Genomic DNA, 25916 nt, shown 5'->3' with positions numbered 1-25916 from the left:
GTTTTTTTAACTTTTATTTTGTTTGTTTGTTTATCTTTTGGGAAACAACATTTTGGTCTGTCACCCAGGCTGGAGTGCAGTGGCATGATCTCGGCTCACTGCAACCTCTGCCTCCCGGGTTCAAGTGATTCTACCACCTCAGCCTCTTGTGTAGCTGAAATTATAGGTGCCCGCCACCATGCACAGCTAATTTTTGTATTTTTAGTAGAAAGACAGGTTTTCACCATGTTGGCAGGCTGGTCTCAAACTCCTGAACTCAAGCAATCTGCCTGCCTCGGCCTCCCAAAGTGCTGGGATTACAGGCATCAGCCACTGCTCCCGGCTTTTACTTTTATTTTGAAATAATCTCAAGCTTATAGAAAAGTTGCAAGTATTAGCTGGGCACGGTGGCATGCACCTGTAATCTCAGCTACTCAGGGGAGAATCACTTGAACCCAGGAGGTAGAGGTTGCAATAAGCTGAGATTGTACCATTGCACTCCAGCCTGGGCAACAGAGCAAGACTGTCTAAAAAAAAAAAAAAAAAAAATGTTGCAAGTAGAGTATAAAGAACTTTTTTTTTCTAAACCCATTTGACAGTAATTTGTTGACCTGATGCCTCCTCCTCCCTGGATACTTTAGTGCACATTTCCTACAAGAAAGGATATTTTCCTACCTAACCTAATATGACCATCAGTATTAGGATGCTGACCTTGTATGTTAGGACTAGCTATTCCTCAGACACCATTTAACTTTTGCCAATTGCCCCAACAATGTCCTTTGCAGCAGAAAGATCCAGTTCAGAATCACGTTTGCATTTAGTTGTCATGTCTCTTCATTCTCCTTTATCTGGGACAGTTCCTCAGGCTTTCCTTGACTTTCATGACCTTGGCACTGTTGCAGAGTACAGGTCAGTTATTTTCTTGAACATCTGTCAGTGGGTTTTTCTGATATTTTTTCAGGACTTGCTTCATCTTATTCGTATTTGGCAGGAATATCAGAAGTGATGCTGAATTCTCCTTGTTGCATCCCCTCATATCACATGGGATTTTGATTTCTCTCCTTACTGGAGAGTGAAGCTTTGATCACTTGAAGATGGTTTCTGTCAGTTTTCTCCACTGTAAAGTTACTTTTTCCCGTTTGTAATTAATACATTTTTTTTAAATGAAGAGGTACTTTGAGACTGTGTAAATATCTTGTTCCTCCTAAACTTTCAATTTATTCATTTGTATATTTTGTCTATATAAACTCATGAATTTCTATTTGATGCAATGTATTATAATTCATTAATATCATTATTTATTCTGATGCTCAATCTGTCCTAGATTCAACCAGTAGGTGCCCCTTCAAGTGGGCTTCTGTATCTTTTTGATTTTGTCCCCATCATTTTTTGAACATTCTTTAATTTTTGGTAAACCAAGGTACTCCTCCTTAGCCTTGGAATCAGCTGTTACTCCAGGGAGCCCTTGTTCCTTTTAGCAGAGAATGGTATTTAGAAGACAAGATCTGGATCCTAGGTGTGCTCATTACTATTGGAGTGTCACGGCTCTGGCTCCCAGGTTCTCTCAGTGGACACACACATGTAAGCACACATTCACACATTTACATCTATATTATATATGTATACATGTACTGATATGGTATGGCTGTGTCCCCATTCAAATCTCAACTTGAATTGTATCTCCCAGAATTCCCACATGTTGTGGGAAGGACCCAGGGAGGTAATTGAATTATGAGGGCCAGTCTTTCCTGTGCTATTCTCGTAATAGTGGATAAATCTCATGAGATGTGATGAGTTTATCAGGGGTTTCCACTTTTGCTTCTTCCTCATTTCTCTCTTGCTGCTGCCATGTAAGAAATGTCTTTCATCCTCCGCCATGATTATGAGACCTCCTCAGCCATGCAGAACTGTGAGTCAAATTAAACTTCCTTTTCTTCCCAGTCTTGGGTATGTCTTTGTCAGCAGTGCAAAAATGGACTAACACAGTAAATTGGTATCAGTAGAGTGGGGCATTGCTGAAAAGATACCTGAAAATGTGGAAGCAACTTTGGAACTGGGTAACAGGCAGAGGTTGGAACAGTTTGGAGGGCTCAGAAAGAAGACAGAAAAATTTGGGAAAGTTTAGAACTTCCTGGAGATTTGTTGAATGGTTTTGACCAAAAGCCTGATAACAATATGGACAGCAAGGTCCAGGCTGAGGTGGTCTCAGATAGAGATGAGCAACTTGTCAGGAACTGGTACAAAGGTGACTCTTGCTATGTTTCAGCAAAGAGACTGGAGGCATTTTGCCCCTGCCCTAGAGATCTGTGGAACTTTAAACTTGAGAGAGATGATTTAGGGTATCTGGCAGAAGAAATTTCTAAGCAGAAAAGTGTTCAAGAGGTGACTTGGGTACTGTTTTTTTTTTTTTGTTGTTGTTGTTGTTTTGAGATGGAGTCTCACTCTGTCACCCAGACTGGAGTGTAGTGGCATGCTCTCGACTCACTGCAAGCTCCACCTCCTGGGTTCACGCCATTCTCCTGCCTCAGCCTCCTGAGTAGCTGGGACTACAGGAGCCCGCCACCACACCTGGCTAATTTTTTGTATTTGTAGTAGAGACAGGATTTCACCATGTTAGCCAGGATGGTCTTGATCTCCTGACCTCGTGATCTGCCCGCCACGGCCTCCCAAAGTGCTGGGATTACAGGCATGAGCCACTGTGCCCGGCTGACTTGGATACTGTTAAAAGCACTCCATTTTAAAAGGGAAACAGGGCATAAAAGTTCGAAAAATTTGCAGCCTGATGATGCAGTAGAAAAGAAAAACCCATTTTTTTGAGAAGAAATTAAAGCCAACTGCAGAAATTTGCATAAGCAGCAAGGAGCCTAATGTGACTCCTCCAGACCATGGAGAAAATGTCTCTAGGCCATGTCAGAGACCTTCACAGCAGCTCCTCCCATCACAGACCTGGAGGCCCAGGAGGAAAACTTAGTTTCATGGACCTGGCCCAGTGTCCCCATGCTGTGTGGAGCTTAGGGACTTGGTGGTCTGTGTCCTATCAGTTCCAGCCATGGCTGAAAGAGGCCAACGTACAGCTTGAGCTGTGGCTTCAGAGGGTGGAAACCCCAAACCTTAGAAGCCTTCACATGGCATTGAGCCTGTGGGTGCACAGAAGTCAAAAATTGAGGTTTGGGAACTTCTACCTAGATTTCAGAAGATGTATGGAAACACCTGGATGCCCAGGCAGAAGTTTGCTGCAGGGGTGGAGCCCTCATGGAGAACCTCTGCTAGGGCAGTGTGGAAGGGAAATGTGGGGTCAGAACCCTCACGCAGAGTCCCTACTGGGGTGCTGCCTAATAGAGCTGTGAGAAGAGGGCCACAGTCCTCCAGACCCCAGAATGGTAGATCCACAAACAGCTTGCACTGCGCACCTGGAAAAGCTGTAGACACTTAATGCCCTCCTGAGAAAGCAGCTGTGAGGGAGGCTATACCCTGCAAAGCCATAGGGGTGGGGCTGCCCAACACCATGGGAACCCGCCTTTTGCATCATCATGACCTGGATATGAGACCTGGAGTCAAAGGAGATAATTTTGGAGCTTTAACATTTGACTGCCCTGCTGGATTTCAGACTTGCATGGGCCTGGTAACCCCTTTATTTTGGCTAGTTTCTCCCATTTGGAACTGCTGTATTTACCCAATGCCTGTACCCCCATTGTATCTAGGAAGTAACTAGCTTGCTTTTGATTTTACAGGCTCATAGGCAGAAGGGACTAGCCTTGTCTTGGATGAGACTTTGGACTATGGAATTTTGGGTTGATGCTGAAATGGGCTAAAAGTTTGGGGGAACTGTTGGGAAGGCACGATTGGTTTTGAAATGTGAGGACGTGAGATTTGGAGGGGCCAGGGGTGGAATGATATGGTTTGTCTGTGTCCCCATTCAAATCTCAACTTGAATTGTGTCTCCCAGAATTCCCATGTGTTTTGGGAGGGACCTAGGGGGAGGTAATCGAATCATGGAGGCCAGTCTTTCCCATGCTATTCTCATGACAGAAAATAAGTCTCACGAGATCTGATGGGTTTATCAGGGGTTTCTGCTTTTGCGTCTTCTTCATTTCTCTCTTGTCGTCACCATGTAAGAAGTGCCTTTTGCCCTCTGCCATGATTATGAGACCTCCACAGCCATGCAGAACTGTAAGTCAAACTAAATCTCCTTTTCTTCCCAGTCTTGGGTATGTCTTTATCAGCAGCGCAAAAACGGACTAATACATATTCATTAAATCATATTTGCTTACTTTTAAATTGTTGCCATAGTGGAGTAAATTTGTAAAATAATTGTTAGTGGTTATCATATATCTATATATACACAAGTTTGGCATCTGTGTAAGGTGGGACAGGAGCCAGGGTTAGGGAGGAGGCACTGTGGAATGTCAAAGTTCATGTTAATGCCTCCAATACTGATCACACACCGTAGGATACATTTTGCATTTCTCCCTTTCCATTGTTGTAACTGTCTTTTTTTTTTTTTTTTTTTTTTTTTTTTTTTTTTTTTTTTGAGACAGAGTCTTACTCTGCCACCCAGGCTGGAATGCAGTGGTGCAATCTTGGCTCACTGCAACATCTGCCTCCCGGGTTCAAGAAATTCTCCTGTCTCAGCCTCCCAAGTAGCTGGAACTACAGGCATCCATCACCACACCTGGCTAAGTTTTGTATTTTTAGTAGAGATGAGTTTTTACCATGTTTACCAGGCTAGTCTCGAACTCCTGAGCTTAGGAGATTCACCTGCTTTGGCCTCCCAAAGCACTGAGATTACAGGCTTGAGCCACCACACCAGGCCATTGTTATAACTGTCTTCTGTGACAGTGAAAAAGCTGGCTCCCATCTCATCATCTGTAATATATTTGGTCATTTGATCAATGCCTTGTATGTAACCAATCCCCTTATCACTGCCATTGCCCTAGGGACACCCTTGCCACCACTGTATTAGAGCCAACCTTGCTTAATCCCACCTGGTGGCTTCTAGCCTAAATTGTTTTGGAAGGAAAGGGAAGAATATATGTGAAATATTTTGATGTACAGAAGTTTTACATTTTGAAGAAAGTAAACCTATTGACGTTTCTCTTCATGTTTTGTCAGTTTAGCTCGATACTTAGGTCTTTCCTACCCATCTTAGCTTGGGTCCCCCAAAGGGCAGAACCTGTGACAAAGGTCTATCTGCAGAGTTTATTTTGTGATTGGCTCCCAGGGAAGAGGAGTGGGAGGCTTGAAAGAGGGAGACAGGACATGAGGGGGGGACAACACAGGGGAAATAGGGCTCAGTCATGCTGGGGTCCTGTCAGGAACTTTGGAGAACATGCCTCAGAATTGGCTCCCTGGCAGAGGGAAGAAGATTTTTATTTCACAAGGATCAAAGGCTGCCCTGGCGGATGTGGAGTCCTTGCACTCCCAGTATTGTGTGCACAGCAGAATGGCAGAGTTGGTCACTGACAGCAGCTATCCCAAAGAGCTGGGCCAGAGAAGCTGGGAGCAGAGAGAGAGGGAGATGTGGCATGGCTGGGGTGGTGAAACAAAAAGAGGAGCTGAGAGGGTGCGACATGGGGCATAAAAGATGTCTGGCATACAACTTGAAGATAATGTGAATCTTACTTCATATTTCCTTTTAATACTCTATTTTTAAAATATTTAACCTATCTGGAATTTTATTTTATTTTATATTTTTGAGATGAGGTCTTGCTCTGTTGCCCAGGCTGGAGTACTGTGGCACAATTGCAGCTTACTGCAGCCTCAAACTTCTGGGCTCAGGTGGTCCTCCCACTTCAGCCTCCCCAGTAATTGGGACTACAGGCCTGTGCCACCATACCTGGGTACATTTTAAATTTTTTCTACAGACAGGATCTTGCTTTGTTGCCCAGGCTGGTCTTGAACTCCTGGCCACAGGTAATCCTCTTCTGTTGGCCTCCCAAAGTGTTGGAATTACAGGTGTGAGCCACTGTGCCTGGCCTGGAATTTATTTTAAAGTGTGGTGTGGGCTGGGTGTGGTGGCTCATGCCAGTAATCCCAGCACCTTGGGAGGCCAAGGCGGGTGGATCACAAGGTCAGGAGATCAAGACCATCCTGGCTAACACAGTGAAACCCCGTCTCTACTAAAAATACAAAAAAAATTAGCGGGGCATGGTGGCAGGTGCCTGTAGTTCCAGCTACTTGGGAGGCTGAGGCAGGGGAATGGCATAAACCTGGAAGGTGGAGCTTGCAGTGAGCCAAGATCGTGCCACTGCACTCCAGCCTGGGCAACAGAGTGAAACTCTGTCTCAAAAAAAAAAAAAAAAAAAAGTGGGAGGGGCCAGGCCCAGTGGCTCACGCCTGTAATCCCAGCACTTTGGGAGGCTGAGGCAGGCGGATCACAGGTCAGGAGATCAAGACCATCCTGGCTAACATGGTGAAATCCCGTCTCTACTAAAAATACAAAAAATTAGTCGGGTGTGGTGGTGGGTGCCTGTACTCCCAGCTACTTGGGAGGCTGAGGCAGGAGAATGGCGTGAACCTGGGAGGTGGAGCTTGTGGTGAGCCGAGATTGCGCCACTGTACTCCAGCCTGGACGACAGAGTGAGATTCTGTCTCAAAAAAAAAAAAAAAAAAAAAAAAAAGTGTGGTGTGAGGTAGGGATAGAGTTTAAAGTTGTTCCCTAGTGGGTTGGTCAGTTATCCTCAAGCCATAATTCACTGAATAGTCCATATTTCCCATAATGACATGAAATTCTATCTTAAAAGTGTATTAAAGTTTAAACATATTATGTATTGAGTCTGCCTCACTGTTCCCTCTGCTAATTTTTTTTTTTCTGGTACCACACTGTTTTAATTATTGTAGCTTTAGAATGCATTTTAAAGTTTGCAGAACAAATATCCCTTTAGTGATGTTCTTTTTTCAGAAAGTGAGCAGTAGAAGTTTATTTTTCTAGAGGATCTTTTGAATTATTATTGTGTTTTTTGTTTATTTATTTATTTATTTATTTTTTTTACCTTCCCAGGGGGAAAGGGCCTGAGCTTGTACATTCTTCAGCTAAGTAGCAAACCTCTCTTTCACAGATGCTCAGAAGAGATAAACGCATGTGATATAAAGACACAGATGGTGTGTTCCCACTCACTATGCTGCCTGCCTTTTAATTTTACTCTCACTGCTGTCCTATGACTTTAGGAAGGACAGTCATTGTGTAGAGCACAAGTACAAGGCTTAGAAAAGACTTTTTTCCCCCAAAGGCACACAGATAAATGTTAGAAATAGAACTGAAATGCTGTTTCGTATTCATAAGGCTTTTTAGAAAGAATGACAGTCTAGGAATTAGTTCTAAAGTCTATGCTTCTAATGGGAAATCCTTGGTCCTGATGTGTTTACATTGAAGCAACTATTCTAACTGAGTCCTATGAAAGACCTTCTTAGGAGTGGCAGGTATGAGCTATTGCAAGAAAACATAGTGTACAATCTTCTGTGAGGGTCTTTAAATAGAGAGCCGATTATAAAGACTGTGTTCCTGATGTGTGGGGCTGGTTCTCCTCCCCAGCAGACCTCACCTCCCTGCCCTTTCAGCATCCCCTCCTTGTCCCAGGCTGATGGCTGATGCTGCCATTGGTCTCTGCGGTGCTACCTGCCACTGGCCTGCTGAGACCTCAGCCCCTCGCTATCTCCTTGTCCCATTTACCCTGAAGCTTGTGGCTGGTTCTGTGGTTATGACTGAGCTGACCCTTCTGACCTCCCAATCCAGACACTTCCCAACCTAGGCTGTCTCAGCTCTCCAAAAGCACCCTGTAAATAAAAATGGAAAAGAGTTCGGCTCCTTGGGTGAGGTTGTTCCTGCTCTCCCTAAGACACTGTTCTTTTCTGTAAATTTCACCTATCTGAAAGAAGCAGAATGCTCCTTGTTTCTTGGTGGGGAAAAGTAACCATAACGGAATGCCTCCTTCATGCCAGGCATTTTACAGGTCACCCCATTTAATCTTCACAACAATTCTATAGGAAGGGATGCTCGTCTCTGCTTTAGAGAGGAGGAAACTGAGGCCAGAGGGTTTATGGAACATGTGCAACGTCATGCGGAATGTTAATAGTGAAGCCAGGGCCAAAACCGAGGTCAGCCTGAGTCCAAGTCCAATTCCACAAACACGATGTTAACATCCTCCTGGGTGCCAGGCACTGTGCTTTGGGGGCATAGCTGCCTCCCTATTGTCAAGGATTTTGAGCACATCAGATTTGAGGACCTTTTTTCAATAGGTCTATGTTTTTCTTACAACCACTCTCCATTTTAAACACATCATGAGTAGACTTTTGGAGTCTGATCTATCGAGCTGGGTGTGTTTGGAAAGCTACAGAGCAGTGGCCATAGAAAGACTGTGTGAGACAGAGTCCTAGCCTATCTGTCCGGCCAGTCGAACCTCATGTGTTCGCTGCTTTCATTTTCTCTTGGCTGAGGAAATGATGGTTTGGTTTTGCAAAGGAAGGCTGGGGACTTCTGCCAGCTTGCTAACGGCCTTGCCCCATTCAGATGCATCGAACTCACAGAACATCGCTCCCCAGCTGCCGGCCTGCAGTTCTGAGAGTGCCTGAATAGAAAACCACTCATTTCCCTTCGCAATAGAGGCGCCCAAAGCAGATATGTCAATATATTCCAATTTAGCCGAGGGAAGCCAGAACATGGATGTTGTTGCCAAGGAAACCACCTCCTTCCTCCTGTGTGCCGTGCATACGTGTATCACTTCATCTCTCTGCTCTCCAAGGTAATATCATAGCTCCGTGCTTGGGGAAGGGTTTTTAAAAAGGCATATAAAACCTCTTAGCATCGAGAAGATTCATTAAATGATCTCACTCCAGAGAAGCTTAAATTATTCTTTTTAGATCCTTTTATGCTGAGGATGGGGAAATGGCTGAGTCAGTGCTATCTCTCGCAGCCCAGCTTGGTGTCTTGGTGGAGACGGTTTTTCAGAAATAAACAAATCAGAGTTCGCAAGCTTAGACAGGGCGAGTGTGTGTGTAATAAGAACGAGGCCGTCATGTAGCTGTAATGTCACGGTCTAATCCTTCCTGGCGGATCTGCCAAGACCACCTTGATCTGAGGGCCTCCTGGGTGTGAGGCCACGTTGCACAGGGCAGCCTTCAAAGTAGAGACAAGAGAGGGTCACTGTTGCAAGGCCACCTGTCAAAAGATTCCTTGTTCGGGAACTGCGTAGGGATTTCTGCTGCCCAATCTGTTCTCAGGCCCATGCCTGGGGCTGTTTTTGTCCTGCCTTCGTGTCTGGTCTTGGGTTCGCCTCTCTTTCCTGGATGCTGCCATCACCCCCTTCATTCCCACCTATCCTATTCTGTATGTTAAAGTCAGCACAAATCGCCCTCATGCCTTACAACCCAAGAGACAAACTGCAGGGTGCACTTGGTAGTCATCTGAGAGCTCAGTGGCTTGCCCTGGCTTTCACACCTTCTTCCTCTCAGCCCCTCCTGGCTTTTAGGGCTCAGATTCCCTCCTGCCTGTTGCATATGCAGATTAAATTTGGCTTCTCTCTTTCAATTAGTGGCACTAGCCAAGGATATTGGTTTATATTAGTCATTCCCAGCTGGGGGCAGTTTTGCCCCCCAGGGGACATTTTTGCTTCTTACGTCGAGGAGGGAGTCCTACTGGCATCTAACGTGCAGAGGCCAGGGACTCTGCTGAAACAACTTACAGTGCACAGTTCAGGCCTCTAAAAACAAAGAATTATCCAGCCCCAGATGCCAATAGTGCTGTGGTTGAGAAACCCTGGCTTATACTTATTTTCTTTGCTCATTGATGTAATACATACTTATTGAGTACCTACTGTACACCAGGCTCTAAGCCAGCAGCTGGGGATGTGAACTGAACAAGACAGACATAGTTTCACTCACTTTCTCACACAGAGCCAATTGGGGGATGCGAAACAAATAATTACAATGATACGAATAAATTATTATTACAGCTGGAATCCAGATCTGACGTGGATCTCCTGCCCCAGTTCTGAAGTCTACCTGGTGCCCCAGCCGAACCTGCCCTGGCTCCTGCGTGGGGTATGGACATCTGTGGCATCCCTCCCTAACACCCCACCAAGCTGGGCTGCAAGACAGGTTATGGTGGCCCCATGACTTCGTTCCTTGGTAAGCCACATGCCTTCCTTGTTAACTGCTTTGCTATTGGTCATTGCAGAGAAATAGGGGACAATAAGAACAACCTGATATGTAGCAAAGGCTCTAGGACTGTGTCATCTGCCAAAGCGCCAGTCCCTGCGCTGCCTCTCCTGAGTGGCATCTGTGATGGCAAACAAAAGGCTCCTTGGGCTTCACACTCTGCTTTCTTTCTAAATGGTACTTACCACCCACTACCTCCCAGCCTTCTTCTGACCAGCTCCCTCTTCTGATAGGCTTATTTCCATGAAGTTCTTCAGAGTTAGAAGCATGAACTTTAGAATGAGGTGACCCAGGTTGGAATCCATCTCTGCCACTTACTAGCCATATGACCTTGGGTATGTTACTTAACATTTCTGTGCCTCAGTTTCTTTTTCTATAAAATGGGCGTAACAATATCTATCTAGCACAGTTACTGTAAGGATTAAGTAAGTTATTATATGCAGAGTTCTTGGTTCACAGTTAGTACCATTTAAGCCTTTCTATCATTATTACTGTTACAATTGTCCTGGCATGTCAGCCTGATGATGCAGATGAGGCAGGAACTTTTGTCTCTGCCTCTCGTGGACTGCCTGATCAGCTCCATGGAACTCAGCCATGCCTGCAGTGCTGCAGGCCTCGCTTCTGAGTGCTGGAGGCTGAGAAGTCAATGGATGTTGACTGGGCATTTTGGGGGGTTTTCTTACGCAGGAGGAAGATGACAATGACTGTGGAAGCAGAAGGGTGTCATGGAAATGCACCTGTTCCAAGTTGTTACACTCTGGGCTCTGGGCTGGCTCTGCATGGGCCTACCATGCACTGACTTCAGCTTCACCTGGGTCAGCGGGAGGCTGGACAAAGGTAGACATCTTTCCTCACCACCAGCCTGCATTGTGGCTTTCTGTTGCCGGTGTGAACAGACACTCAAGCTTTCCTGGTCTCCTGAGCTACTGTGAATATGGCACAAGATAGTGGACTCTGAATAACATTGGAAACAACTACTTCCTGGATGGCCACTGAGTGCAAGGCCTGAGGGAGGGTGAGGGCAAGAGGACTGATGGTTACTGGACATCTTCATGACCAGGCTTCTGTGTGTCCTCTCACTTAATCCTCCAACAGCACTGTGAGGAAAATACAGCATCCCACCTCACAGGCGAGGAAGCTCAAGTTGAAGGAATGTTAAATTGTCTGCTCTGAGCCTCACAGCCAGGAGGTGACAGCCCCAGGATTGGTGGCCAGGGTTTGTCTGCCTTTAAAGCTTATGTCATGTCCTTCTGTGTTATCTCGGTCTGTACAGGGTGCTACAGCAAAATACCATAGCCTGGGTAGTTTATGAGCAACAGAAATTTATTTCTCATAGTTCTGGAGTCTGGAAGTCCAAGACCAAGGCTCCTGCAGGTTCAGTGTTTGGTGAGGACCCACTTCCTTGTTCATAGATGTCCCTTTCTCGCTGTGGCCTCACAGCAAGGGGTCAGGGTTCTCTCTGGGACCTCTTTAAATAGGGTCACCAATTCCATTCATGAGGGCTGCACCCCCATGACCTAATCCCCTCCCAAAGGCCCCGCTTGACCATACTATTACGTTGGGGGTTACGATTCTGACATGAATTTTGGGAGGGACACAGGCATTCTGACCATAGTATGTGTGTAGCTCCTCTTCCCCACCGAGGAAACCACCGCTTCCAAGCATGGCTACCATCTGGTTACCCTGGGTGGCCAAGGTCAGCAGAGGTGCTTTGCCAACTGGTTGGCACCCACACTACCTCTGTCCAGGTGGGCTGGGGCGAGGGTTGAGTCATAGTGGGACTCTGTGGGGCTCTGGGGACTGTCAGCTGACCTGGGGCCGGAGGTCCTGCTGCTCTGTGCCCATAGACACCTCCTGGAAATGTGGTGACTTTCATCAGGGCCCAGAACTCACCCTGACAGTTCTTTCAGCTCTTGTTTTTCCTCCCCTACCTACCTGCTCATCTCGCTTTCACACACAAAGCCTCCCCTGCACTCCCTGTTCCCCTCCTCAATCCCTTTCCCAGCTTTTGTACTTTATGATGCCGTGACTTGGGTGAGGAAACTCATTAAAGTCATTATTCTGTGCACAGAAATGTGTCTTTCATCCCATTCATATTTAATGTTCCTCCCACTTGATCTTTTGACACTTTTTAATTCCTGATATTATGTGACATACACACACAGCTCTCGTTGGGAATCATTCTTTCTATAGAGTTGTCATCACTGCTCTCTGTGTGAGGAGGGCTCCTCCTTACGTATTTATTAATTTCTAAAATGATGCCTGTATTTTGGGATTGATGCTGTCTAATGCTATTGACTATGAATGATCAAGGGTGACATTGGGATAGGAGGAATTATGGGAACAGGACAGAGGTCTGGATTCTTGTCCTGACTGCCTCTTTTCCTCCCTGGAGGCCGTGTGTCCATTTGTGAAATGGGCAGATCCATGTCTCATGACCTAATCCAATCCCTGCATTTGGCATCCGCTGGGCTTTTCTGGGGTGTAAACACCTGGTTTCAATTCTGTCTAATTTGCTATCAAAAGGAATATTTTAGGAGGAGATGGAGCTGCCCATAGAATCACAGAAAAGGCTGAGAAATTGGCTGTCCGAGGGACAGATAACCAGGGCAACTGCAGGGACCTGGAAGCGGTCTCCCTTCCGGCTCCGTGGTGAAAGGAAGGAGACCTAATGGCTGTCAATGGCTCTTTTCTCAGCTCAAGATTTAAATTGCAGTAAGTGAACATAGAATTGGCTCAGCTTGGGTCCCATGCCCAAGGAGAGGGCGGGGTGTTTTGATTGACAGTTATATTGAGATCTTATCCAATGAGGGCCAGGAGTTCCCCCACGGTTAAGAGGTTGTTTTCAGAAGAATGATGGATTCTGAGTAGAGGAAACAACAAATGCCCTCCACACATCCCAAGCCACAGGGCGGCAGTGAGACCACTGGACAAAAAGAGGAAAAAGCAGTTTCTTTGGGTTCCAAATCTCTGACTAAGAGAGAGATACATTTCTGGACCTCAGAGATTACCTTCTAATTCAGGAGGAGGCAAACTTTCTCTGGAAAGTGTTGGAGAGTAAATTATTTTTTTCTTTCTGGCCCACATGACTTCTGCCATGATACTGTGGAAGAAGTGGCAGAAGACAAGTAAACGAATGGGTGTGGCTGTGTTCCAGTAAAGCTTTATTGATAAAAAAACAAGTAGCAGGCTGGGTTGGGCCTGCAGGACACAGTGTGCTGGCCCAGGTTCTAGTCGACAGCTGTCATTTCATAGAGGAGAAGTTCCCTCTAAGCTTTAGCAATCCAGGTAAGACAGTGGTTCTCTGGCGTGGCTCTACATCAGCAGATCCCAAGGAGCCTGTTGAGAATACAGTTGCCTGGGGCCCACCCTAGCCTTGTCAAATCGCAATTTCCAAGGATGGGCCCGAGGATCTGTATTTTTAACATTTACCCCTAGTTAGTTCTGAACTACACAGTATTGTGAACTGGTCTTCTAAGACCCAGTGGAGCAGGTAAGAACATTTTCTGTGAAATGTGGATGTAGTAGAGAAACTGGGGAGGGCTTAGGAACTGAGAGGAGAGGAAGGCTCTCCAGGGTTGGGGAACAGTGTGTGTGTAGGGCAGGCTTCCTGGAGGGGCCCATGCTGGCCCTAGATGGGAAGTGGAGCTGTCCCAGCACTAACCTAGCTTTTCCTAGCTCTCATCTCATTCTCCATCCTGTGGTCTGCTATTCACAAGCCAAGGGGGAATTGATGGAAAATCCAGGTGTGCAATCTGAGCCATGCGGTTCCTTGCTGTGAGGCAGTGAGGTCTCGGAAAGTTTTCTGTTTTCATTATTCTGAAAAGGCTGCACCCATAACCCAGCCCCATTTCTCTGGTTTTCCTCCATGGCATTTCTTTCCCCTTGTCATCATTCTTCTTCCTCCCCTACAGACCTGCTTTATCAGAAACTTCCTTTCTCCTTTGCCCCAAAGGACCCCCACCTGTGCCTCTTTCTGATACTGACCTTATTCTGGCAAACCAGCTCCTTCTTGCTGTAATTTTTAATGGGACTAAGACTGCTGGGAGAAGCCCTGTCCCATCTCTTTCAGCTTTCCATGTTTTCCCCCTTAACAAACACTCCACCCATAAAATCTTTGGGGTCTTTTCTACTGAGAGGTGAAGCCTATAGGTGCTAGCGGAGCAGCCTCACTGTAAAGAGGGAGGTGGGTTCCTAGGGTGCGGTCCTGGGCCCAGAGGGTTTCTGACTATCATCTCTCTCGCCTTGGACCTAGACAGGGCTCTTTGCTTGTTACAATAGTAGGCATCCATTGCCTGCCCAACATTCACCTCCCTTTTCTGGCAGCAGAACACCTTTTTCCTCGGGAATTTACTCTAGCCCCACTCTGAGTCCAGGTGCATTGGGTGGATTAACTCCAGGGTGGACGTGGACCCAGGCCTGGCAAATCAGTGCATCGGATTTCCCTTGGCCACAGTAATTGGTTCAGGGATTGGTCTTGGGCAAAGTCCATTCTGGGTCTACTGTGGGGTTGTACAGAGGAAAGAACTCTCTTTCTGGACTTGCTGTCAAGCTGGAGTTTCTGGAGTGCAAGTGGGGAGAGTGTGCTGAGAGCGAGTATAGTACAGAGGGAAAACAAAGCTAAGAAGTGTACCAGAGAGAGGATCAAAGAGTGAGAGAGAGAAAACAGGTCCAGAGGATGGGGTCTGAGCCTCTGGATCCAGCCAGACCTGAAGCTGGAAGACCTACATGGAGACTTTTCTACTATATGAAATCTTCCATTCTGTTTCTGGATTAAGCCAGCTTAAGCTGCAAGTCAGAGTCTTGAATGATAGTTGACATGATGCTGGCAAGGTGAGTCCCTCCACAGGGATGCCTGAGCCACAGAGAGACTGCCATAGTCAGCTGTGAGCTCTTTCTTGTCCTATCAGCACAGCCCAGATGAGTTCTCACCAGAAACAGGTACACAACAGTCATAAACTGACAGGGTTAATCATAGGCCCGTTGTGCTCTAAAAGCTTTGTCAGGACAGGCACACATCATTTGTCCCCTTCCACACCCCGCTAGCGGCTCCCAGCATGGTCCTCAGTGAATGTGCTGATTGTCCGGTTGATTGAGGGGCAGCACAGCCTTCCTCACCACTCACCAACCGCCTGCACACTCTCCTACCATCCCAGTCTTGTCAGTATCACTCCACCGACCCAGTTTCCAAGCTGGAAGCCGTCATCCTCCCTCTCTTTGATGTGATCCAGCCTCTTACTGCTTTTCCAACTCCACCACCACCTGCTTAGCTCAGACCTCAGCCTTTCTTAGGAGGAAGCCATTTGGGTCTGGAACTGGCACCTACCCAGGGGCTCTGTTCCTTACCTGTGAAATGGGGATAGAGCACTACACTTGAAATGTGAAATGTCTCCAAGAATTTGGATGTCAGGGGAATATAATGGCCCTTTGAGTCCTCAACTAAGACATTAACCCACCAAAAGGAGCAGAAGAAAGACACAAAGTCACCTGCAAGGGGCAGTGGCCCAGAAAGCTTAGACATCACTCCTGAATGTACATGAAGGCCATGTCCATCAGAAGGGAGCCTTGGCAGCCAATAGGAGCACAGAAAATGGGGCGGCCCAGAGGCATGCCTTCCTGTGGAATGTCTGGACTGCCTTATGGGCTTCTGTCAGTTGTGAACAAGAACACGCTAGAGCCTGATGCCACTGGCTCCTCCAGCAATGTCTGAAAGCATTGGCTTCCTGTGTTTGCTAGCCAATGGGGAGAGAATGTGCTGGTCAGGCAGCGCAACCGTTTGCAATGAGTAAGCCGGCATTTGGGCTTTGTTCATCGTCCTTGTGAGCTATGAGTCAGCATCTTGGAGCCTGTCAAGTCTGGTCATCAATGACACTGCGTTTCTGGTTTGCGGGGCGTGGTCAGGCCTTGACCCCAGGTTCTCAAGGTCAGGAGTGTATCAGTGTAGTCTAAGGGCCCTACCCCCCGAGATTCTGATTGATGAGGTCAGGTGGGACCAGGCCCTTCTACTGAATAGCTCCTCAGGGAGGCCTGGTGCACAGCCAGACTAAGACTCAGGGCCTGCACAAGGCTACCGCACCTCTCCGGCTGCCTGTGGGCCCCCTTGTCTGCCTCCTTTGAGCCTCTTTGCTGTGTGTTGCCGATTGACTTTTGTGTTCACTTGAGTAATTTACACGGAGCCCGCTTTAATTCTCCTGAGACCCCCTGTAGGCTTTCATGAAATTAAACCCTCAACAATGACATTAGAGAAGGAAAAAGGGTCTCTTTATTTGGAAGTTGTGAACAAAAAGAGAACAGAACTGCTGGCCGCTGTTCTTCCTCTGAATCTTCAGCTTCTGGCTCCATAGTTGGATCTTGTGCCACTGGGGCTTTGCTTCCAGGACAGGGTGACTTAGGGTGGATGTAATTGTCACGACCTTCTGGGGGCCAGGATTTGGCCGGAATGACCACCATTCCAGTTACTTGGCTTTTTGCTACTGGAAAGGCTGTGAGTTGGCTCTCTAAGGGTTTCTAAATGACCAAGGCTGGGCACAGAAGCAGCGCCCCAAAATCCTCTGCACCAAGGTTGGGGATGAATCCTCCTCTGATCCTTCTCCCAAGACTTCTGGATCAAGAGTGGGTTTCATTCATTTGGTCCCTCCGAGGAGACAAGTGGAGAAAGGAAGTTCTATTTACTACAGGGTCTATGACTTTATGTGACGTAGAAGGGTGCAAGTATGGTAATTGTAGAAAGCAGAACATCACTCTGGCTAGGCTCTGTTGACCTGGACAAAATCATCTCTAATCCATGATACATCCTGAGCCAAAGTATACTCACTGTTGGAATTGGGGACATCATTTGCATGGCCTCACTTCTGTTGCTTGTTTAGCTCTCTACATCTCTGCTATCACCTTCACCTCATTGACTCTTTGCAGTTAACTTTTCTTCCTGCTTTGCAGAGAAAATAGAAGATGTTAGATGGGGACACCAACTTCTCACTACAAAAACTCTAAACGTTAAAAAATTGTCTGCCTCCTTGTCCTGGTTTCACGGGCCTCTGACTGACCAAGGCTAATGGAATCACATGCTCCTTAAGGGTCTAAAGGGTCACACTCATTGCTCTATCTTCAAAGCCATTCCCATCAGGATTTAGGTATGTCTGCATCTTGTCCACATTTACAATGGAGTTCTTTCTTCCCCTTCCTTTGCAGCTCACCCACTAGCTTCTGCCTTATCACTCTTTTCTCAAGTCGCAGTTAAACTTATTGAGATAATGAGCTATACTCTCCTCCCACACAGTCCCATATCCATTTCAACAGGGTTTCCACCTATACTCCTCCCAAATTGGTCTGACCATGTCACTAGTGCCCTCCACGTTCCCACACCCAGGGATACTTCAGTCCTTACTTTACTTAAACTTGCAGAAACGTTTGACACCCTCAACAGTTCCCTCCTGCAAAACCTCTTTCCTTGGTTTTCATGACACTGAATTATCCTGATTTTCTTATCCCTCCTCTTCCCTTTCAGACTGGGAATATTCTCCCTCTACCTGTTCCTTACCTCAGTGATTTCTGAGGTGTCTAAAAATCATCCAGGGTGGTTGCTAGAATGCAGGTCAGATCTCAGGCCCAACACCTCATATAGGTGCATCATGACTTCTCTTGACTGCTTAGAGTAAAATGTGAGAAGAGAGAAGCAAACTAAATACAGAATTGATAATCAAAAGGGAAACAGAATTCAAAGGGTTGGAGAATTCTCAGCCTGTAACACCTGAGAAAATGTATTCAGGAGAGAACAGCTACAGTGTGGCTAAGCAGCTGTTTGATAAGATTAGTAGGGACAGAAACAAGCCAGATGCTTTCCATCAGGACACTGGAAGAATGGCCCTAAAGGCGTTTTGGAGATCTTCAGGGCTGCCACACCCATCACAGGCCCAGAGTGCCAGAGCCTTGAGGGTGGTAGAACTGTTTCAAGGGAGGGGCTCAGTGTGCCTGTGGGACCTTGGGCTTGCTGACCAGAGCTACCTCCAATTTTTGCTTCATATTTCTGATGCAGTGCTCTTTAGCCACCCCAGCTGGGGCTCAAATGTGGCTCAAGAGAGCCCTGGTACAGCTTGGGCTGCCACTTCAGAGGGCACAGGCTGTCAACCTTGGTGGCGAGCCTCAGAGGCCCAACCCCTGACTCATTGGGTCCAGAAGGCAGGACATGGAGTCAAAAAAGATTCTTCTCAAGCCTCAAGATTTAACACTGTTTGCTTTGCTGGGTTTTGGACTTACTCGGGACCTGTTACTTCTTTCTTTTTTCCTGTTGCTCCCTGTTGGAATGGGAACATCTATCCTATGCCTGTCCCACCATTATATTTTGGAAGCACATAACTTGTTCAATTTCACAGGCTCACAGGTAGAAGGCAGTTTGCCTCAGGATGAATCACACCTTTGAGTCTCACCCGTATCTGATTTAGATGACATTTAGATGAGACTTAGGACTTTAGACTTTTGAGTTGATGCTGGAATGAGTTAAGAATTTTGGGGCTATTGGGATGGAATGGATGTATTTTGCATTTAAGAAGAAAATGAATTTTGAGGGGTCAGGGGTAGAATGTTAAGGTTTGAATGTATGTGTACCCCTAAAATTTGTATGTTGAAACCTAAGACCCAATGTGATAGTGTTAATGGGTGGGGCCTTTAGAAGGTGGTGAGTCATGAGGGCTCCACCCTCATGAATGGGATTAGTGTCCTTTTAAAAAGACTTGAGGGAAGCATCTGGGCCCCTTTTGCCTTTTGTCCTTCTGCCATGTGAGGATGCAGCAGCAAGCCACCCTCTTGGAAGCAGAGTTGATCAGCCCTCACCAGACACCAGATTCGATGCTATGATATTGGACTTCCCAGCCTCCAGAGATGTAAGGAATACATTTCTGTCCTTATAAATTACCCAGTCCCAAGTACTTTATTGTTGCAGCATGAATGAACCAAGACAAGTCCACTTTCTATCTCCAGCCCAGTCATTGCTCCTGAGCTTCAGAACCGCACGTGCGACTACCTACAAGATACCTTCATGAGGATGTGCCAGGCAGTGGAAACATTCAAAGCAGAACTTCTCATCATGTCCATGCTTGCTGTCCCATGTTCCTCTTCCCTGTGACTGGCACCACTGCCCAACCAGTTATGCAAGGGAGAAAACTTGACTCCTCCTTTTCCACTGCCCCTGCCAAAGACCCAACCACTCTTCAAGTCCTGTACATTCTAACCCCTATGTAGGTCTTAAGTTCCCAGTTGCTCTTCATTTCCACTGTTCCTGCCCTGTCCAGGACCCCCAAATTTTCTTCTGGATGAGCCTCTCCCTGAGTTCTCTGCCTCTAAGTGTGCCTTCTCTCACTATTTTTCACACGGTGACTTAAGAACAGTTTCATTCTGACCTTGTCACTCCCCTCCATTCAGGCCTTTAGTAGTGTCCTGTTGCTTCTGTTTGGACAAAATCTACACTTTAGCCTGGCTCCTCTTCTGCCTGTAGGTATTTATCCTCCACGATAATCAAATAGCTACTCCACTAGCCTGGCTCAGCACCAGGGCTAGGCAGAAAATTCAAATGATCGTAGCACAGTTTACTAAGTTTCTGTCATTGAGCTAAAATAAAAAGGGTCAGCTTGTCAAGTTGGATTCATAAGAATCAGAGATCTTACCCAGTACTAAGCCTTACTAATAACTGCAAGGGTACAAATAATTGTAAGGCCCAGGTACAGTGTGAAGTCTGAACCACCATACAGCTCCCAGGACTTTTTTTTGCCACGTTACGCTGTGCCCTGGCCCAGATTTATCACTAGGGGTCTCTACGTACTGCATGCAAGCCATCCTTCTTGAAAGGGGAGCTATTTGGGTCCTGAAACATCTTCACTTTTTTTCTCTGCTAGTTTCATAGCTTGCACAACATTTTCCAGGGAGCCATCTGCCATAAATCCATAGGTTCCAGGTTTGTTTACCATGAGCGGTTTTAGGCAGATAGGGCACGTCTCGCTAAAAGCATTCCATAGATAAGAGCGCTTCTGCTGGCCAACATCATTAGAGTGTTTGCCAGAGGCTCTGTCCCTGGAAGGATTATGAGGGGATTTGATGGGGTCATCTTTCTGTCTTGCCCGGGGTGTCCCTCCTACAGGTTGAGAATGAACTGCAGGCATGCAGCTGGCCCGCTCCCTCCTCGACCTGCTTTGCCCACCTCCAACATGCTGGTGTTTCCCAGAGCTCTGACCTTGGTCTCTGCTCTTCTTACTCTACATGTGTAACACGGAGCACCTCCTCCTCCATGGCAGCTTCCTTTCTCTAGACACAGAGTCTCCCAAAGCTACCTCTTTCACCCTTGAGCTTCAGTGAAACTCACATATTTACCTGCTCATTGCTGCCTTAATGTCCTCCAGTCCTCAGACAAGCCCATTGGGTCCTTTCTTCTTTTCAGGGCAATGACACGCACGCCCATCTGGTTCTCATGAAACCTTGAATCATCTTGGTCCTGCCAGTTGCTAGCTCTTTGTCCTAAAGTAAGTCAGAGAGGAAAACCTCTCTGAGCCTCAGTTTCCACATATGTAAGGTGGGGATATTAGCCATATCTGCTTCACAAAGCTGTTGTGTGATTGAATGAGATGATGCCGCTAAGAGCTTATGGCAGTGGCTGGCACACTGTAAGTGCTCAATAGTTACTGGAAATATCTTTGGTTCCACTCCCATTCCTGTGGCTACTCATTACCGCATGTTACAAGTTCTAACTTTTTCTTAAGGCCCTCTTTCCATTTTCACCATCCTCTCCTCACCTCTCCCTTCACTTGTGACAACAGCTTTGGAACTGGTCTCCTCTGTGCACCTCTCTCTGATCTCCCCTCTTCTCTGTTGCCAGAAAAATCCTTCTCCATTATGCATCTGATTATGTTAGTGCCTTTGAAGACTATATTGTTCTTGGGAGAATTCCAAACTCCTTAAAGTGGTTTAGGAGGCTGGCTACGATCTGACCGCTACCTAGCTCCCTGCAACTCTCCACCTCAAATGCTGGCCACTGGGTGTGCTGACCTTTCAGCTCTTCTGACCCGCAGGATTTGGCAGAGGCATCCTCACTACCTGGAGTACTCTCTTCCTTTCTCTCCAGCCCTCCAACTCTCTCCCATGCTTTGCAATGCTTGCTCTGCCTTTCCCCCATCAGAGTACTTTCCAGCTGCATGGCCATGCTGGTTGCATACTTGGACCCCTTGTGGGACTGTAAACTTCAGGAGGGCAGGGGCCATGGCTCACAGTTGTATCCCCAGCACTTAGAACAGTGCCTAGCAGATGGTAGGTTCCCAATAGCAAATAATCTGAGTCAGTAAGTGAGCCGGCAAGATGAAAGGGGGTGTGGTGGGGAGCAAGAGGGAAATCTTGAGTCTGGGGTTTCTGGCTTGAATGAAATTGAGGTGGGCAATCTTCAGGCAGGACTCCTTGTCTAGAAGTTATTGTTTTAATGAGCTCTTTAGAGTGGTGGGCCTATGTGAGTTTGGCAGTGGGCACTGGAGATCAGGCCTCTTGAAATAGGTCTATGATTTGACGATTAGCGTGGGAGATGGATCTCCTTCCCTGCCCCATCCTCAGCTGCCCTCACAGCCTAGCAGGGTTGGCGCAGAGCATACGCCCTGCCTCGGGGGGTGGCCATGGTGTAGGTAGGCTTCACAAGGTTTCTTTCCTCTAACATTGTCTTGGGCTCTGCATGGGACAGAGATTTCACCTAGGTCTCTGAATCCTACAACAAACTAGTGCTATAATCCTTGTGGCTGGCTGATTTCTGTCCTGTTTCATGTGGCCTGTCCCTAAGAACCCCTTGTCAGGGATTGTTTGGGCTGTGGGTGGGTGGGGTATTCCTTGCAGCTGTCTTCAGGAAGCTACTTGCCACTACCTAGTAGTTCCTAGGCAGGAGGCTGTAGTGCCCACTAGGGAGCCATGAAAAGTCCCCATTTCTCAAAGCCAACTTCTGTCTTCCTTCTCGGATCAAGCACAACTTGCAACTGTGATGACCTTTTAATCAAGTATATATTGAAGGGTCTGGAGGAAGGAGGGGACGGGAAAGAGCAGAATCAGGCCTTGTGCCTTGCTTGGGCATCTTGCCCCCTTGACCTGCAGAGGGGTGACAGGGCAGTGCCTGGGTCCTGTGGCCACATGGAGGCTCCCTGCATCTTTGGAGGGTCTCCTGAGTTACTCCTCCCTGCAGAGTAATGAGTTTCCTCTCCTCCTACTCCTGCATCTTGCAAATTCTGTTGTCATCTGGTGACTGTCAGTGGCTTTCCTCTGCCCATTTTCTGCTGGCAGAGGGAGGCTTGAGTCCACTCTGAGGAGGGGTGAGGCTGGAGAGTGCTGGGGAGCAGGGAGTACAGAGGCTCCCACTGCAGTCTGGGGCTGATTTCTCTTGAACCATCAGCAATCAAATCTGCCTCACCACTGTGAGAATTAATTCCTTCTCAAGCTCCCCTTCAGATAGGTGAGAAATCCGTGTGCCTCCTATTAACATAATTGTGACCCCGTTTCTTGTGAAATGACAGCCCTGGTCTGATTATGCTCAGGGAGCATCCACAGTCTGTGTCCTGTGCTGCGTGATGAAAGCTTCCTCACATTAGCTGGCAAATGAACAGTCCCACGGTCCACACGGTCTCTGGAATCTGCAGACAATGGCCACGTTTTATCTCAGCCATAGGATGGGGTCAAGAAGTTCCAGTGTAGCCCACCACAGTTAGTTAAGTACCTGCCCAGCGCATTTAAAATGAGGGGAGTAGGAGCTCTGCACAGGCATGGCTGGAAGAACAGTAGGCTTGGAGCTGGGGGGCCTGGGCCCAGCCTGCCATTTGCTAACTGTGCTGTTGGGGTCAAATCCCTTCCTCACAAAGAGAGCAGAGGGCTGGTCCGTTAGACCTGACGCTTGCTGATTCTAGGCTATTACTGAGTACAGCCTTAGAACCTGTAAACTGGGTTCCCATTTTCTGTGTTGGAGGAAGGGTCTAGAAAGCTCTCTAGAAGACAGAGTTAAGAAGCCAAATCAGTGGTTGGATAAAGTCCTTCCCTCAAAATACGACACTGCAGAAGGCACCAGAAGAGCTCTCCTCCCTGGAGGCAAGGCAGTGGGCTGAGCTCAAAGCCTAGCCTGGCCGTGTGCCTAGTTGGAGGCCCGTGGAAGGCATCTGGGACTGGGGATGAGACAGTGTGTCTGTTTCCTTGTTGAGTCACTCTTGCTCATCAAATATCTATCGAGCACTTCTGATGACCAAGTGGCATGAGAGAGTGGAAAGAAGTCTATAGTCAGGGGAGCTCCACGTGCACCCAGCTTAATCACTAACTGGTGTGGGCCTGCACAGATGGCTCCTCACCCCAGCGATGTGGCCATGCACCCCACATGCCTCATCCTGCGAGGATGAACGAGGCAGTGTTCCTGACACAGAGTGGGACTCCCCCCATACCTGCCTCATTCCCTCTCTCTCTGTGTACACAGCAACATTTGAGACATCACAGAGGACATGAGGCCATTCAGAAAATGCCACTGTCTTTAAGCATGAACAGACCCATGGCAGGGCAGTTAGTGTGTGTCCAGAAATGCCATTGCTGCAGAGCAGGAAGTAACCAGGGCCCCACGGCCTGGGGACTCAGAGGAGTAAGAGGCCTGAGCAGAAAGAGTTTCATGGATGGTGCTGAGTTGAGCCTGGAGTGGCTTGGCACTTGAAGGAGAAGGAAGAAAGATCATTTCAGGGCAGAGAACAGTTTGGGTCAATGCATGGGCGCACAGAAGCTCAGAAAAGAAAGCAAATCTGTGTGGTGGAGTGTGTGCAGGTGAACACTCCATACAAGATGGTATTTCTGTGCAGGCACATTGAGGGAGGGGTGTTTGGGTCTCAATGTTTTGAGCACTGGGGAGCACGGATAGCATCTGGGGGTGCTAGCCTCAGCTCTCCATTTATGGTGCAGTATGTTGGGGTAACCTTTTTCTTCCCCATTCTTTTCCAGGACTAGATACTGTTATTCAGTTCTCTGTTATTTTACTTTTCGTTAGCTCTTATGCAGTGCGGGAGCTGCACCCCCTTGGGGTTGGAATAGTTGTCCTCTTGTGACATTGTAAACCACCCATGCACCAGCCTTCCCACCCCCCTCTCTCTGTCTATTGTTCTCTGTAGTGCTTCTCTTCATCTCTGCACCATGTGTTTACTGCTTTCTGTTCCCCACATTAGAATCTCAGCTCTGTGAGGGTGGGGACCTCACTGCTGGGTTTGCTACTCTACCCAAAGCCCTTAGAGGACTGCAGCAACCAGTAGGCTTTTGTTGCATATCTGAAGAATCAGTGAGTGAATGGCAGTCGGATGGATGGCTCCTCGATTGCCTGTCATGGGGAAGAATCACGTGGCAAGATGTCAAGTAATTCATCCAAGCCCAAATTCACATTCATTCAAGACCTTGCAATGCCCAAGGGTGGGTGGTAAATATTGTAGGATGCCCAGAGCTCCCAAGAAAATGATAAAAATGACCCTGAAGTTATGCTAAGGGCCACCCTGGCAGGCTGCCCCCTCCTGTGCCTCCTGATAATCATGCTTTGTTGTGGGGTGTTAACTGTCACGGTGATGGCAGGGCTGAACTGGACCTCTCACAAAGGGAGAGTGGGTTTTTCAGAGAGTCTAGGTTCAAATGAAGTCTTTTGAAATAAGATCGAGAAGGAGGATACTCTTTTCCCATGGTGTTGGTTGGTGTTAAGATGTGTTAGTCCGTTTGCATTGCTATCTGAGGCTGGGTAATTTATAAAGAAAAGAGGTTTATTTTTGCTCACAGTTCTTCAGTCTTTACCACATGGCACTGGCATCTGCTCCTGGTGAGGCCTTAGGAAGCTTCCAATCATGGTGGAAAGTGGAAGGGACCCAGTGTATCACACGGCAAGAGGAAGCAAGGGAGAGGAGGAGGTGCCAGGCTCCTTTAAGTACACCAGCTCTTTCTTGAACTAACGGATTTAGAACACTCATTACCTCGAGGACAGCACCAAACCATTCATGAGGGAATCAACCCTGTGGTCCAAATGCTTCCCACTAGTCCCATCTCCTACAAAGAGAATCACATTTCAACATGGGATTTGGAGGGGATGAACATCCAAACCATATCTATGTCAGTAACATTTCCTGAACTTCAGTAAACACCAGAACTGATTGCTGTCCTCTGTTACTCAGGTCACTGTGGGACCGACCAGGGACATTAAAAGGAGGGAGGATCCTGATGGAAAATGCAGCAGAACATCAATGCTTATGAATAGACATCTGATTTCCTCCCCCACCAAGTGTGTGGGACCTCTCTGTAGATAGCCTTCCCCCTCACTCCCTGAGGCTGTGGGAGCCTCTGCTTGGTGTCCAGCCCCATGCTATGCCCTGAGGTGGTCTTGGAGGTCTTTTCTGCCAGGAGTTCACAGCTAGTTACGGAGGTAAGGCACAAACCAGGTGGAGACAGGTAGAGGAGCAGAATGGGGCAGCAGGAGAGTGTGGGGTCAGGGTGGGGAGGTCACAGAGGCTGACTCCTGAATGCAATTGCAGAGACTCGAGATTTACATCAAATTTCTAAAGCTTCTTCAGACTGTAAGCTTCTGCACAAGGTGAGGGGAGAATTCCAGGCAGAGAAAACAGCAAGTGGAAACGTGAAAAGGCAGTGTGTGTGCGCATATGTGTGTGCATGTGTGCCTGTGCATTGTGTGTGTGAGAGCACGTGTGCATGTGGGCCTGTGTGCACACTAGCATGTGTGTGTGTGTGTCCATGAGTGAACTGATGAAGTTTCTGGACAGTGACGTGAG

General features: G+C 47.4%; 1 long non-coding RNA gene across 1 annotated transcript; it reads left to right on the top strand.

Moving 5' to 3' along the window:
- The first annotated feature begins 8271 nt into the window (after window positions 1-8271).
- LOC126962498 (uncharacterized) lies at window positions 8272-12295 on the top strand. Its single transcript, XR_007728712.1, has 2 exons — window positions 8272-8717; window positions 9927-12295. It is a non-coding gene; the product is annotated as an uncharacterized LOC126962498 (long non-coding RNA).
- The last annotated feature ends 13621 nt before the right edge of the window (window positions 12296-25916 follow it).

The sequence above is a fragment of the Macaca thibetana genome, chromosome 9 (assembly GCF_024542745.1).
Source record: "Macaca thibetana thibetana isolate TM-01 chromosome 9, ASM2454274v1, whole genome shotgun sequence".
Classification (NCBI taxonomy): Eukaryota; Metazoa; Chordata; class Mammalia; order Primates; family Cercopithecidae; genus Macaca; species Macaca thibetana.
This window is presented reverse-complemented; position numbering and strand designations above follow the sequence as displayed.